Source organism: Schistocerca cancellata, chromosome 7, assembly GCF_023864275.1.
Source record: "Schistocerca cancellata isolate TAMUIC-IGC-003103 chromosome 7, iqSchCanc2.1, whole genome shotgun sequence".
Taxonomy (NCBI): domain Eukaryota; kingdom Metazoa; phylum Arthropoda; class Insecta; order Orthoptera; family Acrididae; genus Schistocerca; species Schistocerca cancellata.
The window spans coordinates 407,260,914-407,273,625 of NC_064632.1; the positions used below are offsets into that span (position 1 = coordinate 407,260,914).

At 38.9% G+C, this 12,712-nt stretch overlaps 1 protein-coding gene across 1 annotated transcript in view; it reads right to left on the reverse strand.

Annotated features, from left to right (window-relative positions):
- Nucleotides 1-12,712, reverse strand: part of LOC126092794 (putative neural-cadherin 2) — a 192,409-nt gene that overhangs the window by 46,319 nt on the left and 133,378 nt on the right. The window lies entirely within an intron of this gene.

The window sequence follows — 12,712 nt, forward strand, 5'->3', positions numbered from 1 at the left end:
ACACATACATTCAATTTCCTCAAAAAATGAACTAATAGTAACTTTCAGCTGTACATTACTGTGAAATTCTTATTCTGGCCAACATAATTTTTCTTCTTTAGCCTCTTCAAGACTCAATGATATAACTTTCAAAATATTGCTTCTTCGCAGGAATAAATTGTCCAGAGATATAGATATAGATATATTCCTTTCTGTTATAATGCACAATTGTATTGTTCAATTATTTTCCATTTGTAGACATAGCTTGTTCATTCCTTCTATTAATTCCACTGTTACCATCACTATTCAAATTAGCTCGCTCAGTTGGTAAATCAGCCATACAACAGCAACTATCAAAACAATGAAAATATCCTTTTGCTGCCACAACAATGTGGATACATGCTCATGTTTGGCCATTCATTCACTCACACATGGAAATACTGCAACTTTGCACAGAATACGTTTCTCCTGCGGCATAGTAGAGAAAACATTAAACATAACTGTAGGTCAGAAATAAAACCCTTATTTTATTTGAAGTAATGGCAGAAGTACATTTTTTAAAAAAAAAAGTGAAACAAAGTATAAAACTCAAACCTGAGAAATCAGGCACTCATCCAAAGAACAAACAGTGCACTTCACTGATCAGTCTCTTTTTCCCATGCAGCCCCCCCCCCCCCCCCCTTAAAGTGTGGAGCACCTGGGATGTAGGGGTATTTGAATTTGACGTGTTGTCCAGCACTTATACCGATGACTGGTTGATGTGTCGTCGTGAGCACAGGTGTGACTGGTTGTTCTGCAGCCCTCTGCCATTTTGGCATTCTCTCTTCAGTTTGACTGGATATAGGCTCGCCTGACTCTCAATCATCCTGAACTGAAGGAGTGCTTTCATGCTTCGGCGATGGTAAGGCCCATGCTGGTTTCACTCTTTCAATGGACACCCTGACACTTTTTCCATTTTGTGAGATGTCTGTAGTATGGGCATTACATCGCAGTACTTGGTAGGGCCCACTATAAGGAGGTGGAAGGGCAGCCCATATGGCATCTCTGCACAGCATGATGTGTGAATGATCCAAAGCTTTGTGCATGAAGACCGGATGTTCCCCAATGTAGGGATGCCAGTGGCCCTCTCATCCTTGCTACATGGTCATGAATGTGCTGTACCAGCAGTGGTAGCTCCGTTTGTGGTTGTAGTGGTGCTGTTGTGAGATAATCTGCACGAATTCTCAATGGTTCTCCTTTAACTGGTTGTGTGATGACACTGGAATCCACACAGTTTGGCCAATTCATTGAACAGATTAATATCGAATAGTTGACCCTGATCCATTGTCAAATGTAAGTCAGAAATCAAACCCACATATACTAATAGACATTTATTTTATTTGGATTAGCGTCAGAAGTATGGCTCTAAAACAAAAAAGATAAAGAAATAATAAACATCAAATCAGCTACTCGTTCAAAGAACAAACAATGCATTCACTGATCGGTCTCTTGTTCCCACATTACTACAGGTGGAGTCAGGATACATGCTAATTGTGTACATCACTTCCAGTTGTTGGCTGGGATGGGCCTTTCTTCCTTCCATTAGGCTGTGTACTTCATTAATCTATACTAATAGTAATTCTGTCCATTATGTTTTGCTGACTAAACTGCTGAACAGATTTTGATGAAATTTGGTAGGGAGGTAGACTGAACCTTAAGAAATAACATAGGTTACTTTAGAAACTGTTAAGTTCAAGATATTTATTGATTTAAAGAATATTACACGAGTTAGGGAAAAATATTTGCTCTTTGAAAATCAATGGTATTTACTCTTTGACTTTTGAACATTATCATATTTGTGAAAATGCTTTTAGTGATTGATATTTCTTACATAATATGATTCAACATAATGAATACAATGCTCTATACAATCCTTGACACATTTAATCCATACTTCCATAGTAATATTATTAAACGTGACAGTAGCTCTGTCTGTTACATTTTCACCATTAAATCGATGAACTGATTTCAGTGAAATTTGATATGTAGAGAACTTGAACTCTGAGGGAGAGCACACAGTACTTAAGAAGGTCCCCCCCCCCCCCCCCCCCCCCCCCCCATGGCGGTGGGTAAAGTACACAAGTACACAATAGAACATCTTTTTTATATATACAGGGTGGTCCATTGATAGTGACTGGGCCAAATATCTCACGAAATAAGCATCAAACGAAAAAACTACAAAGAACGACACTCGTCTAGCTTGAAGGGTAACCAGATGGCGCTATGGGTGTCCCACTAGATGGCGCTGCCATAGGTCAAACGGATATCAACTGCATTTTTTTAAAAATAGGAACCCCCATTTTTTATTACATATTCGTGTAGTATGTAAAGAAATATGAATATTTTAGTTGGACCACTTTTTTCACATTGTGATAGATGGCACTGTAATAGTCACAAACGTGTAAGTACATGGTATTACATAACATTCCCCCAGTGTGGACGGTATTTGCTTCGTGATACATTACCCGTGTTAAAATGGACCGTTTACCAATTGTGGAAAAGGTTGATATCGTGTTGATGTATGGCTATAGTGATCAAAATGCCCAATGGGCAAGTGCTATGTATGCTGCTTGGTATCCTGGACAACATCGTCCAAGTGTCTGGACTGTTCACCGGATAGTTACATTATTTAAGGAAACAGGAAGTGTTCATCCACATGTTAAATGTCAACCACGACCTGCGTCTGATGACGGTGCCCAAGTAGGTGTCACGGCTAATCCGCACATCAGTAGCAGACAAACTGCGTGAGAACCGGGAATCTCAAAAACTTTGGTGTTGAGAATGCTACATGAACATCGATTGATTGCACCCATACCATATTTCCATGCACCAGGAATTGCATGGCGACGACTTTGAACATGGTGTACAGTTCTGCCACTGGGCACAAGAGAAATTACAGGATGATGACAGTTTTTGCACGCATTCTATTTAGCGACGAAGCGTCATTCACCAACAGCAGTAATGTAAACCAGCATAATATGCGCTATTGGGCAATGGAAAATCCACGATGGCTGCGACAAGTGGAACATCAGTAACCTTGGCGGGTTAATGTATGGTGCGGCATTATGGGAGGAAGGATAATTGGCCCCCATTTTAACGATGGCAATCTAAATGGTGCAATGTATGCTGATTTCCTACGTTATGTTCTACCGATGTTACTACAAGATATTTCACTGCATGACAGAATGGCGATGTACTTCCAACATGATGGATGTCCGGCACATAGCTTGCGTGTGGTTGAAGCGATACTGAATAGCATATTTTATGACAGTTGGATTGGTTGTCGAAGCACCATACCATGGCCCGCATGTTCACTGGATCTGACGTCCCCGGACTTCTTTCTGTGGGGAAAGTTAAGGGATATTTGCTATCGTGATCCACCGATAATGCCTGACAACATGCGTCAGTGCATTGTCAATGCATGTGCAAACATTACGGAAGGTGAACTACTCGCTGTTGAGAGGAACGTCGTTACACGTATTGCCAAATGCATTGAGGATGACGGACATCATTTTGAGCATTTATTGCATTAATGTAGTATTTACAGGTAATCACGCTGTAACAGCATGTGTTCTCAGAAATGATAAGTTCACAAAGGTACATGTATCACATTGGAACAACCGAAATAAAATGTTCAAACGTACCTACGTTATGTATTTTAATTTTAAAAACCTACCTGTTACCAACTGTTCGTCTAAAATTGTGAGCCACATGTTTGTGACTATTACAGCACCATCTATCACAAAGTGAAAAAAGATTTGTATACAGTTACACATCGATAATAGCCCCCCTGTATGAATTTGTTAAGAGTATACCAAAGTCAAACGACAAGTATCTCTGGACAGACAATGTGTTTCAAGCAGCACAAACAGCAATTACAGAGGCTGCACAGTTAGCATGTCCCTTGGCACAGGAGCCACTTACACTCATGGCTGATGCCTCACCTACAGCCATTGCCACTATACTGTAACAACAGGTTGAGCACCGTTTGCAGCTGATAGCATTCTTCAGTCAGAAGTTGTCACCTTCTGGGCAACCTACGACTGCGAACTGTATGCAGCTTATGCTGCAGTCAAGAAATTCAGGGATTTACTGGAGGGCTGACAGTTCACTATTTATACAGATCACAGGCCACTAATGTAAAACCAGAAAAAGCATCACCGAGGCGACTACGCCATTTGGATTACATTAGCCAGTTCACCACCTGCATTGTTTACATACAAAGGAAGCTGAAGATACCAGCAGATGTGCTATTACGTGTAGAGGCTGTGAACGCAATGGCAGACACCTGCTCACATGTTGAAGCTGTAATGGCTACCATTGATTTTGATGCCCTTGCCCATGCCCAGCAATGTGATAATGAGTTACAAGATTTGTTGAAACAACCAACATGGCTGAAGTTAAAATGTGTCATGATGCCTGAAGCGAATGTTGAATTGTATGATGACCTATCTGGAGTGAAAGCATGTCCATTTGTGCTGCAACACTATCGAGTACAAGCAATTGCATCAGTACACAAATTGGCACATACAGGAGTACAAGCCACTATTAGATTGGTCAAATAAAGTTTCATCTGACCTGGAATGCATGCAGATTGCAAAACATTTGACAAGCAATGCATCGTGTATCAGAGGAACAAGATTACATGGCATGTCAGAGCTCCGCTAGGCGCTTTTCTGCCGCCAAATCAACATTTCAAACATATGCACGTCAATATTGTAGGCCTGCTCACAGTCTCAGAAGGCTATAATTATTGTCTTACAGTTGTGGACCGATTTACCAGGTGGCCTGAAGCATTCCCCATGAAGGATATCATAGCCGAAACTGTGCCGCAGACATTTTTTCAGTTGGATCACCGGTTTGGCATACCACTATGGATTACCACAGATCAGGGATGAAAATTCGAAGCCTACCTTTTCAGAGCATTAGCTACATTATTAGACATGAAGCATATATGCATCACAGCCTATCATTGTGCATCAAATGGTATACTGAACACCAGCATCACCAACTGAAATCAGCTCTACAATGTACATGATGCAAAGTTGGATGGAGGTATTACTATTGTACTACTCAAACTACAAGTTTTGGCATTCAAAAGTGATCTCAGAACTACAGCAGCAGAGCTAGTGTATGGGCAAATGCTATGTCTGCCAGGAGAATTCTTACACAGCATGGCAGATGATACTGTTGATGCAGATTACGTGAGCACATACACCAGCTCAGACCAACGGTGCCCAGAAGTCAGGCTGGGATGCTTGTATTTACAGATCTTGAGAATTGCACACATGTTTTGTTATGCAATGATGCAGTACGCAAGCTGTTGCAGCCACCATAAGACAGACCACATCTGGTGATTAGCAGAGGTGGCCACACATTACAGATTAGAGTAAATGGTAAGCCTACCACTGTCACACTAGAATGACTAAAGGCTGCAATTTTTCACTGCATTGAACACAGCAAGGACTGCAGGAGGCAAATGAAGATATAAATGTAGCACCAGAAAATGTCCCCACACCCCACAGCCACCACAAGACACTACGGATGCCAGATGCCTCGGAGATGGAAACAACACCAAAGACTAGTACCTCATGACTTGCTGGAACCACTAGCTCCAATGGCACAATCCCAGGTTTCAAGAAAGCAGCATGCAAGATGACATGCGAGGTTCAATCTGCAATATTGTTAACACTAGGGTGGGGGAGGTGGGAGGGAGATATGTAGCATCTCATTCTGTCCCTGCAAATGTGAGTGTACAGTGGTGCATAAATATTCCATGTGACTAGTATTAGTCATTATAGTTACTCTTTGACATTAGTGATACAGAAAATTCCATGCCTCTCTTAACAGTTAATTGTTCAGCCTTCCACGCTTGCAAGCTATCCAGTATAGATGCGTTTTATATGGAAATAAATGTTCAGTTCTGCCAGATACCACAGATTCATGCTTTGGGTAGTGATATCTCTCATAACATTAGTCTGTCTTGAAAGCTGTAATTTAGAGTTGGGTAATTTCCAAGAACGATTGCCTATCGAAGTCATGGTGTCCAAATGACACATATCGAATGTGTGATTGTAAATTCATGCGAGTCTCATGGCGGGCGTTATGATCAATTATTTGTAATTGTCATCTTTATCTGTTCTCCATCATTCCTTTTGTTGCTTTCTAAATTACATTCCTCCACGATTTATTTGTTAGTTGCTTGGGAAAATAAGATGATTTCTGTTGATAGTGAGTGTGATGTCTGGTGTTCTTGACATTTCTTCCACAGATTCTCTCACACGGAAAAATGTAATTCCATGCATATCCCACGTAGAAAATTGTTTGACTTTTTGTCACAAATATGGAGTACTACTGGACGACGAAAGGAGGGACTGTGGTGGCACGAAGTGTGTAAAACTTTGTAAGAGGAGTTTCAATGCTGAAATACTGTTTCAATTTCATTGAGGACAGGGCGGAAAACTAACGAGTTTAAGGAAGAATACACGTTTTAATTCTTCCAAATTATTCATCCAGACCAGTTTAATTCTTCTATCTTGCTGGTTTGGAGACTACACATTGCAAGCACGTTATCTGCTAATACCATGTGTGACTATTTCGGGTTCTGCAGATAAGTCTGTCATGTGGTTGTGACAAATGACAGTGTACCAATTGGTGGAGTGAGTAAAGTTGTGGAAGTTAGTGAATCTCATATACCTAGAAGGAAGAACCAGAGAGGACGACCTTCAAAGAGTGAAATCGATCATATTTGGGTATTCGGTGGAATAGAAAGAGAGTCCCGGAAGTGTTTTGTTGTGAGAATATTGTCCTGAGACAGAGTCACTTTAGTGCGTCTGATAAAGCACTTGGTGCTGCCTGGTATTAAAGTCATTACAGCCATATTTCAGTCCTACAAGGCTCTGAAATCTGAAGGAATTGACCAAGAGTTCATGAACCAGTCTATAGAGTTTGTGTCTTTGGATAACCATAGTATGCCCATACAGAATATCGAGCGGCTATGGAAATTTGTGAATTCTTCCATTAAAAGAGAAGGGCGTCCAGGACGAAGAGACGAACTGTACTTGTTTCAGTATCTCTATTTCCACAATTTGAATTTTCAGGGAAAAGTTAATGCATGTGACACTCTGCTGAAATTCTTGTGTGACACTGACAGAGTTTACCCAGGCTATGGCAAAAAGGGAATTGTCTCTGTAGTGTACACATCACATGGACTTTCACATGACGACAACACCAACGACGAGTAAAGTAAGTCATCTCCTTTGTAATTACAAGTATTTTTTTAATATTCTTCTTTTGTCGTAGCTGTAGTGACCACTGTAAACATATTCATAATGCCCGTGATGCGAGCTGCATGATCGATTTACAATCGCACATTCGATATGTGTCGTTTGGACCCTGTGACTTCGATGTGTAATCAATCTTGGAAATTACCAGTTCTACCAGATAACACACATTCATGCTTAGGGTAGTGATATGACTCATCACATCGGTCTGTCTTGCAAACTGTAATTTAGAGTTGACTTCATTGCTCCCTTTGGAATATGCAGTGTACACAGAGAGAGAGCTAGGCATTGTGGTTGTACTGTGTTGTATCTTCAAAGTGAACTGTTCGTATGTTATTTGAGTTTAGTTAATGCACGTCTCCCTCTAACACATTGTTGAAGACGAGCATGTTATGTGGGTTGCATTATTGACTGTGAGTTGGTGGGTTGTTTTGCAAACAAAGGAAAGTGTCTGGGGTAGTTTTACCACAGTCATCATATGCTTCATTTAGTAATTTAACAAAGTCACCAACAACATGTTGAAAGCAAAACATGTCATATACAAACAGACTCATCAATACAGAAGATGAAGAAAGGCTGACATAGATAGAGCTCCAGTACTGAGGATGATATGAGTGACAGTGACAACTCTGACATAACACAGCTGCACAAAATGCATATAACATAAAACACATAAAACACGCACAACTACTCACATGAACATTAATCAAAGACTGCAGTTTATATCTTATTATGAACGAATCTAATGAAAAGTAAGACTAGTTAGAACAGTCCGTGTATAGATATTGTCCTAAAATCCACATTAAACCTGTACCCATCATTGTCAAGTAATTACATCAATGAACACAACATTGTAAATGTGATAATACAAATGTAATATAAATTTCATATAAAGTAAGCAAACAAAATCAAACAGATTAAATGCACAACAGAAACAGATCATGCATATTACACAATCATACAAAATTAATGGGTCCACTACTCAAAAAAGTCTAGTTTCATTCTACAAAAATGTTTTTACAAGATTAATAATAGGTTAGTGGTAGCTTGTTATTTCCTCTATAACTATGTAGGAACAGTATATAACTTGTTTATACTAAGTTGAGGCAGGGTATTGGTCCAACACCATGCAGAATTTGCTTACTAACTAACCTAGTGGCAGTAGTTGTTATGTAACCTAACAAACGTCAACTCACACAGTACTCTTACATACGACATGTTTGACTGAATGATTTTTTATTGGCCTAGTTATATCCTACGGCACAAATTGTACAATTGATATTGGACAGGTCAAAGAAAAGTTGAAGTAATATATAGTATTAGCAGATAGTAGCAAATTAAAATTAGGTAAATATTCCTGCAATTTAATTTCTAAATAAGTTTTTTTTGGTTACGCATTCAGATATTTTTACAGAACAGAAAGAGGGCTTTATTAGAAATGCCTTTAGTTCAGTTTTAAATTTTGGATAGGTAGCAATTTTTATTTCCTCTGGTATCTTATTCTGTAGTATTACATCAACATTAATTATGCTCCTCTGATATGCTTAGTTGTAATATTTCGGTGAATATTTGATTTCCCTCTGGTACAATAGTTGTGTACATTTTTATTTTGTATCAATTTGCCTGTTTTCAAGAGGTAGTCTCATGTGAACAAGATAGTTTCATAAACGAACAAGCTTGGAACATTCAGAACACCAAGCTCAGTAAAATGAGATTTGTAGGACTCCATCTTTTTAAGTTCACAAATCATTCTTAGAGATCTTTTTTAAATTCTATAGACTTTAATATTTTTAGACCACAGCACATGAAAGAGAGTTTCCTAGACAAGTCATTCATGTGTGTGTCTCACTTTAAGTCTTGCTGAACCGCCAAATCCAAAAATTTTGTGACACATTTTCTAGGGGATAATATTTTAATCATACTTGAACACAGACATTCGGTTAGATGGAGGAAATAAACAAAAGTTTAACACACACAGTTTTTTCAGTATTTACAATGAGTTTATTTTTTTGTGAATCACTCAGAAAATCTTTTCATAGAACATTCTGCTATTGACTGCAAGGTTTCTGGGCTGGATCCAGGAGGCAAATGGCTGATGTAATCAGCAAATTGGATAGATTTTTTGGAACTCATATATTCAACAACGCCATCCACATAAATCAAAAAGAGGAGTGGACCTAAGACTGAGGCCTGCGGTACACCATATTTTATTGGTAATTCACCACAAAGGAAGGAGTGGTATTTTTTGTTTTGTTCTTAGTGTTGAATTTATACTGAAGTGATACCTTCTGCCTGTAGTTTTTTAGGCACAAACACAACCAGCTATGTGCTGCATTTCCTACTCCTCATCTTTTTAATTTTTCAAGCAGAATGTTATGGACTTGGACACTGAAGGCTTTTGACAGATCTAGAAGAATACCTCCAGCTAATTTATGTTGATCACGGGATTTTAAAGCACAGTCTAAGAATTCAAAAATTGCTTTCTGTGTACATTTAGACTTTCTAAAACCTTGTTGTTGTACACTAAGACATGAATATTTATTTATGAAACTGAAAAGCCTGTCATAAAATTGTTTTTCTAAAATTTTTGAGAAGGACTTTGGCTGCAACACAGATTGGTATTTGATATTTGATCAGAAGAATCTTTTTTTTTAGCAGTGGTGAAACGTTTGCTATTTTGAGAACTTCTGAAAAGACACCAGTTTCTAGAAAAAGGTTGAACATTTTTGCCAATGGTTTTGCTATGTGGTGAGCACATGTTTTTAATATGAAATCAGGTACTTCATCAAGGCAACTTGGTATTTCATTGCTTAATGATTTAATTTTACTTATAATTTCAGTGGGATTTGTTTTATAAAGTTACACAAAGGTATCCACACTCACTGATTTGGTCGAGAAATTTGGTACTTGTCCTTTACAGTTTACTGGAATGAGGTCGTCAGCTAGTGAAGTGAAATATTCATTGAATTTTGTCATGACAGATTTTGGGTCTGTGGCTTTTGAGCCCACTAGTGTTAATAATACTTTTTTTCTGCACTGAGCTACAAGTTTATTTCCTTATAACTTCCACATGGTTCTCATTTTTTTAGACGAGTTCCTTATCAAACTGTCATTCCACTTAGTTTTTGCCTGTCTGACTGCTCTACCACAGATTCTTTTGTAGGGTTTAGAATAATCTGCTAATTCTTGGGTAACGCTTATATTTCTGACAACATTACTGCAGAAATCTGTTTCTCTCACTGGAAATTTTTGTGCCTTTACTTACCCACTGCTTACTGTTGGTAGGTTTTACTGTTTTTACTTCTTTTGGAAATGATACATTAAATTAGTGAAGTAATATATTACAAAAACTCATGTATATGCTATCAACATTGTTCTGAATGGAGATGCTTTCCCAGTTTTCCTTAGCTAGTAAGAAATTAAAAGTTCTAACGTAGTGCTCCATGGGCTACAGTGCCTATGGCCTCAACTGCATAGCACTATTTTGCTGTGTTATTGTGGCCATAGGTATTGGCTAAGAAGTCTGTGTGGAGCACTATGGTCTGCATAAGGTAATAAGATGGCAGGCCCTAGTAGTCATAACACAGTTAAAAATGCAGCTTAGTAAATTACTAGCTTAAGTGGGTTAACTTGATTAGTCAGTGGTGTGTAAGTCGCATCAGCTGCATACACCACAAACTGCTTTCTCTAATGTTTAATATACTTACTATGTGATATTAACATGAGTTATTTTGCAGATTCCATCTAATGTTAATCTGCCTTGTCTTGTTAACAGATGGACTAAGATGAGCCTTGCCCTTCACAAAACTTTGAATCTGTTCAAATGTGTTAATATTTGCGATTGCAGTTTTTCTCAGCGTATTCCAATGATGAATTCTTCTCAGGTTATCGGCTGAGTGGTGGCATTGTCTTGTGACAAGACGACACCACCACTCGGCTGATAACCCGAAAAAAATTCATCATATGTTAATATTGATCCCATGGTTGAGATACACAGCCATGTCAAGATCTGTCCTTGTTCTAAAATACTGTGGAACCTTTAAGATTTAGTAAACTTACCTTTTAAACAAAAATTTAAAATTTTTTTTAAAACACGGAATAACAACTAACAGCAAAATTACTTGTGTTGTGATTGGTTAAGATATTTTGTTTCTATGCATACTCTGCCCAAACTAAATCATGGCTTTGGTAAGGAATTATTAATGCACTGTCAACATAAGAAATTCAAGTTAATGTACTGTGATGTTCTTCAAAAATAAATGTATAATACATGCGCAACCTGTGCGCACATTGGCCCAAATAAATCGTGGCGCACTGCCACGATTGCGTCAGCCGGCCTTATCGGCCGGGGTCAAAGGTCAAGCGCTCAGAGAGCTGACGTGACATGCTGTTACCAACTCTATGCCAACAGATTCTAGATGTACCCTTGTCCATTTTTCAGCTACGCTACAGATCACTTTATTTATGAAAATACAAAGTACAATCACCAACAAATTTTACATATTCACAAGTACCTTTGCCTTTAATCCAAATAAATACAGTTTCATTAGTAGATAGCTTACGTCTATTACGGGTATACAAAGTAAAGGGAGAGGGTGACATATAGGTTGATTTGCCGAAGTCTTTATTTGCATTTTCAGTAACATGATAGGTTCTGTAGACGATGACATCTCGGTCTACGAACATATCGACGCCGTTCAGGACAGACCATATATAAAACAATTGAAGACGTCGAAATGACAACTTCTGCTGCTGACAAGAAGAAGAATACTATAAAATCTGTCTCAGCACACTCTCTTCTGGATGGACCAGCTGTCTTCTGTGGATGCCGGCTCAACTTCAGCATTGACATCAACGATTCTTTCACACATGGCAACGGATGGTTAACTGTTGCAATTGTACGAGGTGGATCAGGAGTTCCAAACGTATCTGGCCTGGAGAGCTTCGTAGACCGAGATGTCATCGCCTACAGAACCTATCATGTTACTGAAAATGCAAATAAAGACTTCGGCAAATCAACCTATATGTCACCCTCTCCCTTTACTTTGTATACCCGTAATAGACGTAAGCTATCTACTAATCAAACTGTATTTATTTGGCCCCATCACATCATTCCTGCCAGTTGTATTGGTACATCTTTTTGAAGGTGTATTAGTTTTGTACTGAGGTATCAATGTATGGAGTAGAATGATGCACAGACACGCATTCCTGCCCACACCCCTCTGCGTGTACTGGTTGGCAGCAACACAGCATGTGCCGCTGCATCTTGCATTGGGGCAGTTGGGAGAGGAGGGCCCACATCAGGAGCTGTGCTATTCAGACAGACAGCTGCATGGGAGCAGCTGACATTATTGCACCCACAACTTACTTATTCAACATCACTCAGCATAACAGAACTACTGATATGGGAG